Here is an 8,357-nt window from a genome sequence, read left to right as displayed (position 1 = left end):
ACAGAGAGAATGACACACACACAAACTAAGCCAGCTTCCTTACCGGAGGTAAAACTATGGTTAAACAAAAAGGATACATTACATAACTACTAGAGCTTTAGCTAACAAACATTTACATAAGTATTTGTTTATTTTACTCAGATTGTAAAAGCAATGGGCTATGAGCAATGGGTAATGATGATTTCTTTTGCTAACTAATAATGAGGCCATTAAATATTATTTTATGGAAATATGCTTAGCAGTTATTTTGTTAATAAAACTCCTGTAGACCTTAATAAACCACTTTCTTGGTAGATACGGTGCTTAAGCTGTTATGAATATTTGCTGACGATAATTATCTTGGCCATTAAATGTAGCAAAACTGCAGGCAATCATTTCCCAGTTAATTTCCCTGCCCATACTGTCTGTTCCTATTCGTGGTCAGCAAGTGGGGCTATTACACCACCAACCCATTGACTTTTGTTTCCATCATTGTACTGCAGGTGGAGACAATGTTCCGTTTTGCTGGGCTCCTTTCAGTCTCTGGTTTCACTACAATGTTTTAGAAATTCATGTCGTCCTGCATGAAGGTGTTCTCTTTCAACTCTTTCACCTAATAGATTCTGTAAATTAGTTTCCAACCATTTTTGCGCTCCTTATTTCTGGTGAAGAGTTGGATTCAAATGCTGACAGTCACTGTCAGTTAGTATCCTATTCATTTACATAACCAAAATGCATACGGACAAAAATGCATAACTCAAAGAGATTATTGACACAAGAAAGAAATATATTTTTGGATACATACTTTCAGCACCACTTCCCACCTTGTGTGATTGATTCACATCTCCTAACCGGGCGGGAATAAATGCGATTTGTTGGAGTTCATTCTAGTTGGAGGTTACAGGTACTGAATGGCAGAGAACCAGATTTGGTCCTACTCACACATGCCCTTGGGTGTTTTTCTGCCTGATGCTGATGGACAAGAACACGCAGGGTTAAAGGCCTGTCATATAAATCAGGTACAATCACTTTAGAGGTGAAAACATGCATGATGCTGCTGACAGGGAGAAATAGAGGGGGAAATGAAAAAGAGACTAAGAGGAAGGAAAGAGGAGCAAGACAGGCTTGCAGAAGTTATCTGGAGTGTATAGTATGACCTACATGTCTGAATGTATTTTCAGATGAAATGATATTTCCAAATGACCTCGTCTCAGTGAGTCATTCGCTGATTAGACATGCATGTAGCCTCCAAGACAGCATAAAACAGTGCAGTTACACTGATGCACTTTTAATAGATATCAACAGGAGAATATGTATAATGTCATGTCTTACATGTAGTTGCGTTATCAGAACAAGGATCATTTCAGAATTGTCACAAAAATGCACAAAGTAATTAATTTGAAATGCTCAAATAAAATATTGATTTTAGGGAAAAACAACTTGTATAGTAAACTCGAAATATAAAACACAAACACTGACTCAAAAATTGCGATCCAGTTTTTGTGTCCTTACTACCTTGGTACTGAGGTAGCATAACCTGTGCACAGTTCAGTGTCCAGCCACGCAGAAGCAATATCTCTCATCATTCTGCAGTCACCTGTATACTTAAGGTTCATTTACAATTTCACATCTGGTATCCATCCAGCCATTCTGGACTTCGTGTTCTGTTTATGTACTTTCTTTCTTTTCTCTGCCCAAAGCTTTTAAGAGTCTTCTAATCATACATAATTAATTGAGGTTTTCACTTAAATGCACTGCATTTCTCACTCTCATTATTAGTTAAGAGGCTGCTCTTTAGGACTTAAAAATACCTGGCATTCTCTCGATCAGATTGTTCATGAAGCTTGCTGTTAAAACAAATGAAGACATATCGGGTATATGAGTGATAGAGTGAGTAAAAAAAAAAAGCCTTTGCATACTGTCATGCGCTGTAAATGTACAAGCTCTTTGACTGATCGTCTGTCAAGTCTGCATTTGGTGGTCCCTCCTGATGGAAACTTCAAACTTTGTGAAACTGGTTCTTGTCTCCCACTCTGCTTTCTCTCTGTGAGTTTACATTACTTGTCTCCATTAAGGGACTCTCCCTCCCTCACTCATTTCTCTCAAAACACTTCATTTTCTGAAAATGTCTGTTCTTTTTTTTGCATCAGGAGACCATGCAGTTTGACCACATCTGAAGGCAATGGTGCCGCAGAAAAATGACTTCCTCCATGACAGGCTTGGAGGCCACTGAGCTGCATTTCACAATGTTACTTTGTAAATATATGAGGGCAAGTGAATACCTACCAATCAAGCTGCAGCAGGGAAGATGCATGCCATGTACTGTAGGGCTTTTGAGTAGCCTGATGTGGCCTCTTTTTAGTAGAATGATCCTTTTTAATCCTTTTTTATGTTTAGTATATGTTACGGCTCGCTCTTTTTAATACAAAGGAATCCAATTAATCTGTGTTGTGAAGTTTTAATTGTTTGCTTCAAAGTCAAATAAAGCCTACAAAACATAAAGCGCAAACTGCATGGAAATGAAAACATAAAGCATGCAGTAACAGCATGAGTGCAGCATGTTCTCATCCAGCGTATAGCTTACAACTCTGGCCAACTGTAAGTTCAAATGGAAGAGGCAGAAATGAATAATACATAGCGACTACATTTATGCAGTCAGGGTGTTCATTTTTAGCAAAATCAAAGGCAAGGTGCACAGATAAAACTGGAGCAATTGAGAGTAAATACTGTAAAATATCTGAAGAAACATCAGAATCAGAATCAGAATGGGTTTATTGCCAGATGTTGAGGTTTACAACATTAGGAAATTGCTGCGGTGCTTCAGTGCAGACAATAAGAATTAAAGTGCTACGTAGAAAGATATATACATGAGATATATACATGAGAATAAGAATTATGAGTGCTACGTAGAAAGATATATACATGAGTGCAGGTGGTGATCAGTGCCAAACATGAAATGATGCAGTGACACAGCGTAGGGTCATGTGTTAGTGGCGGGGACAATCATGTGGTTATTGTTCATGTGTCCAACAGCAGAGGGGAAGAAACTGTTCTTGTGGCGAGAGGTTCTGGTGCGAATGGACCGGAGCCTCCTGCCTGAGGGGAGCAGGTCAAACAGACTGTGTCCAGGGTGAGAAGGGTCAGCTGAGATCCGGGCTGCACGCCGCAGTGTCCTGGAGGTGTACAGGTCCTGCAGAGATGGGAGTCTGCAGCCAATCACCTTCTCAGCAGAGCGCACAACACGCTGCAGTCTCTGTTTGTCCCTGATAGTGGCTCCAGCGTACCACACGGTGATGGAGGAGGTGAGGATGGACTCGATGATTGCAGTGTAGAATTGCATCATCGTCCGTGTTGGCAGGTTGAATTTCTTCAGCTGCCTCAGGAAGTACATCCTCTGCTGGGCTTTCTTGATGACGGAGGTGATGGTGGGCTCCCACTTCAGGTCCTGGGTGATGGTGGTACCCAGGAAGCGGAATGAGTCCACAGAGGTGATGGGGGTGTCAGTCAGGATGATGGGGGGGGAGTGGGGCTGTGTGCTTCCTGAAGTCCACAATAATCTCCACTGTCTTCTGGGCATTCAGCACCAGGTTGTTGTGGCTGCACCAAGACACCAGACGTTCAACCTCCCTCCTGTAGGCAGACTCGTCCCCGTCCGAGATGAGCCCAATGACGGTGGTGTCATCTGCGAACTTGATTAGCTTGACAGACTGGTGGGTGGAGGTGCAGCAGTTGGTGTACAGGGAGAAGAGCAGAGGAGAAAGAACACAGCCCTGAGGGGAGCCGGTGCTGATGGTCCGGGAGTCCGAGACATTCTTTCCCAGCCTCACGTGCTGCTTCCTGTCCGTCAGGAAGTCAGTGATCCACCGGCAGATGGGATCAGGCACATTCATCTGGGAAAGCTTGCCTCGGAGATGGTCTGGAAGGATGGTGTTGAAGGCAGAGCTGAAGTCCACAAACAGGATCCTGGCGTAGGTTCCTGGGGAGTCCAGATGCTGCAGGATGAAGTGTAGGGCCATGTTGATGGCGTCGTCTACAGACCTGTTGGCTCTATATGCAAACTGCAGGGGGTCCAGGAGGGGGGCCGTGTGCTACATTATGAAAAACAAACAAGCAAGCAAAGTAATAGCACGGTTTTGCACCAAAGATTAAAGCTGCACAAACAGAGCCTTATTCATATTAACAAGGTTGCTTGTGTTTGTATCGTGAAAATACATGTCTGATACTGTATCATCGTAAGTTGCTAGAAAAGTGTTGACATTCTTTCTTTTGTTTCCAGTATTTTCTGTCAAAAGGAGATTTGTCAGTGTTGAGAAAGTAGATATGGGCCAGTAATGAAAGCTGCAGTCCATGATTACAATACAAACAAAGCAAAGCAGAAATACACAAATCAAAAGCAAAACATAATACATACATTTTTACCCATATTGAATTATGCTGTGTTATTGGTCACTGTGTTAATGTAAAACATTCTGATAGCAAAATTTAAAAAGAGACCTTTGTGATGAGTCTGTAGACGTTACACACAACTGTAATGTTGATGGAAAAAGAAACAGGTGAGACTTTTATGAGTCATTTTGAAACCATTTTGATAACACCATACAAATCCAGCAAGATTGCTTACCAGATTTAAATATGAATCATATCACAATAGTGGTTACACTTTGCTGAACTTAGTAATGTTTCTGTAAGCTACATACGGGTAAAAGAAATAAGCAACCATAAAAATCAGAAAAATATAGACCAATGGTGGTTAGTGTGTAGTACTCCATGCTAAATGCTAAGACGTGCAGTGCAATGTGCATTGCTAGCATGCTTGGGTGGTAGTCAGCCATGTTAGTACAGAAACGCAGCCCAGTTATGCTAGTAACGTATTGCATGTCTTTTAACCAAAACAATGGAGAATTTACATTTTTGCTGCAATAATTGCCAAATGTTAATAATTAAGGAATCGTCATATTTTGATTGCAATTTGACTTTAAGGGATACACATGAAATTTCATGGTAATCAGTCCAACGGTCTTGTTACTCTGTAATGATACTCAAAACCACAAATGTCATTGTGGCATAAGACGAAAAGTCAGAGCAAAAGGCATTAAAAGTCATCGCCTGCAAGACCAAGCATGCGTATAAATGTCAAAGCAAACCACTGAATAGTTGTGAAGATATTTTAGTCAAGACCACCAGCCGTGTGATACAATAATAATGCCATGCAAAGAGGGATGCCATGTTAAAAGGGATATTTATTTGTGTTTATGTATGATTTAGTAGACATAAAAAAGTACCAAAGGATGATGGTTATATTAGGTCTCTGACTAATAAACCTTCATTACAAATCACCATTTCACTGAAAACACAACCTGGTGAGGTTTGACTGAAAGCATGTGAAAGAACAAGACAGCACTTGGGTCTCTGTGGTTTAAGTCCTCCACCATAGCCAACAGGCCTTGATTGCAGCTACATCCTTTGAGAATCATGCAACCTTTATGGGATGGTTTCAAAGATGACTCACAAACAAGCTAATTTTAGAGAGCTTTGTGCTTTAGATTGACCTTGCAGTATATAATTATAAAACATGAAACAAAGTGACACAGATAGAGAAAGAGGCACTCTCAGCTGGTGCACACAATACTTGCATGTTCAGTCTCCGTGGTAAAAGAAAGGAAGAGAAAATCAGCCCTTGAATATAGAAATGTGGTTTTAATATTCAGATTTGCTTGATGTGATTTAAAAACAGCCACAGTTCTTTAGTTTTCAGGGGTTCTACACCATTTTTTGTACAAAGCTTATGCAAAATATGGAATTCTTTGATTTTGGTAGATGTGTGTGGGCAGTAGTGACAGTAAATTTAAGAGAGATGTGTACTGCCCGGTTGCACGTGGCAAGCAGAAGGGAACTGAAATGAAACAGCAATATGGAAACTGAAGTGAACACTTTGAATAATTCAAATTTACTAATGTCATTAACTAACAACCTCTGTTTAACAAGCATGACTGGTTGCTCTGGTTCTGTATATATATTTCTGAACTTTATCTTGTCTTTGTTGGGATTTTTGATCCGTTTGCCAAATTTATTAGCAGTACATCATCCCAGATCACAAGACAGCACTTTACCAAATCTGAAGACTAAACTCAGGTGCAGGACATGGAATAAAATGTGCGCTTGAACTGAGTCAAATAATTCAAATAAAGATTTAAAAGAGATGTTTTAAAGTGATGGTATTATTTTTGTTGTATTGACTCTGCTCTGTAAAATAACATTTTAAGGCTAACAGTCCAAAATGTGAAATGAACTTTGGATTCAAACTATCATTACATTGTTGTATTATACCGGGCTGACCTTTATTAAAGTGCCAATTAATGTGACATTGTCTGTGGGCTGCAATAACTCCTCTGTTCTAGAAACAAAGAAGAAGGAAGACAGGAATTATTGGATTGCTAATAATATTTTCAAATTATATCTAGAGCTATATGAGCTTAAGTTAAGTCGCTATAGTTACATTAAAACCCAATCTTCTCTGACACTCCATTTCCAGCCCAGCGGACATGAGAAAAAAAGCATTACAATACTGGCGGAAAACAAAATACCAAATTGAACCACAGCTAGTTCCACTACTGTGTGCCTGACCTTTAGAGCAAAATGAGACACGTTAGTGTCACGGGAAAAAAGACTGCTGATTAACACGGCTATTCCCCTGTTCCTGACGTCACTACAAATCAGCATTACCTGGCCACTGGTATTTGTGGTCGAAGTGTAAATCGGGCGTCAGGAACAACCAGATTCAGAAAGACAGCAGGAGGGAGAGTGGTTGCCTTTCATATTTGTGGGAGTCTTTTTTACTTGAAATTAAAATCTGGGGCACAGTAAAGATCACGCTCTTTAAGTTCAGTGATAAAATCTTTGTGAAGTGTGTGTGAACTTATTGTGTTTTGTTTTTTCTTGTCCTGCTTGCTGGCAATTGACATGTGCAGACCACAATGAAAAGCGTTCCTTCTTAAGATGTTGGCCATAAAGTAACAACACATTTTTGTGTTTGTTTTTTTAACTAAGATGTCTCTTATTAGCCAGTAGTGCAAGTATATGAATGAGAACTGTCAGTGTATTGCCAGTTAGTTTTAATTTTATGTCTGGACAAACCCCTAGAAAGACCTGATCATAATGAACATTGTAATTGTCCTAGAATGGTCTCTAGAACCTCCAATATAATGTGATCTCTGGTCACGACTGCTGACAATACTGATCAGATAAATTGAGCTTCATAAAGTTGATAGAGAACATATTCCTGTTCAAAAAAAAAATCCATAGATTCTGCATTTGAAGTTTGAAGTGCACACTTTGTGGTTCACAGAAGCTGTGCATTTCTGAATTCTTTGCCATCTGTGTAAATGTGATACCTCTCCTTAGTACAATGAACTGGAAATGGAAGCTGTGTTTCATATAATCCCCAAATCCATCCAACTCTCACATCCTATCATGCAAATTTGGTGCAGTTTGAAGAGAATCCGGTCTCCCAACCATATGCCTGAGCTGCGTAAAAGATACAACAATTTATTATGCATGCATTGCACCAGGCTTATGGTAATAAGGTATTAAATTAGTGCTGGACATTATTGCTCTTCTACATCACTTGTGCTCAAAAGACTTTCATATAAGTCATAAAATACAGAGAAAGGAGGAGATTGAAAATCAGATTTCTGTACAATCAATACTTGGTTTGAATATGATTTGATCATCTAGATAAAATTTGCTGAAGGCTCCCAATTAGATAGTTGTCCACATATGCCAGTGTTTATCTTTTTTTACGCAGTGATTTAGAAAAAACAAACCCAAAAATTTGCAGAAATGAGTCAGGAATGTAAGAAGTACTATATACTTTTTTCCATTCAGAGAATAAACTGTACGTGCACTAAAGATATTTCATGCTTCTATAACATTAACTGAAGAAAGGCAAGACCAAATGACAGATAGTTGACCTGTTCAGGGTGTTCCCCTGCCCAAAGTCAGCTGGGATGGGCTCCAGCTTGCATTAGCTGCAACAACCTCATACAGTACTACAACGGAAATAAATAACGGAAACACATAAGGCCGCTCCCTCGCTAATGATGATTGAACAGAATATTAACTTCATTATGTTAAGCATCAGTAAAAACGAACAGATGCATATTAAAACACACAACAATCTTTGCCTTGAATAGTAATTAATGCCTGGATGTGTACTGATATAAAAAGTACAGTATAACGTAATAAAATATGAACAGAAAACCACCTTCATGACAGCTTCATGATGTCTGAAGAATGCTCACCCTCTTACTCTGAAACTGTGCTGATATGCTAATAATTGTGTTTTTCACTTTATCTGAAAATTTGAGTGAACTTTAAAC

This window comes from Diplotaxodon limnothrissa, linkage group LG5 (assembly GCF_057381915.1).
Source record: "Diplotaxodon limnothrissa isolate DT_005_m linkage group LG5, D_limnothrissa_male_GT1.1, whole genome shotgun sequence".
In the NCBI taxonomy this organism is placed as follows: Eukaryota; Metazoa; Chordata; class Actinopteri; order Cichliformes; family Cichlidae; genus Diplotaxodon; species Diplotaxodon limnothrissa.
Note: the sequence above shows the minus strand (reverse complement) of the source record.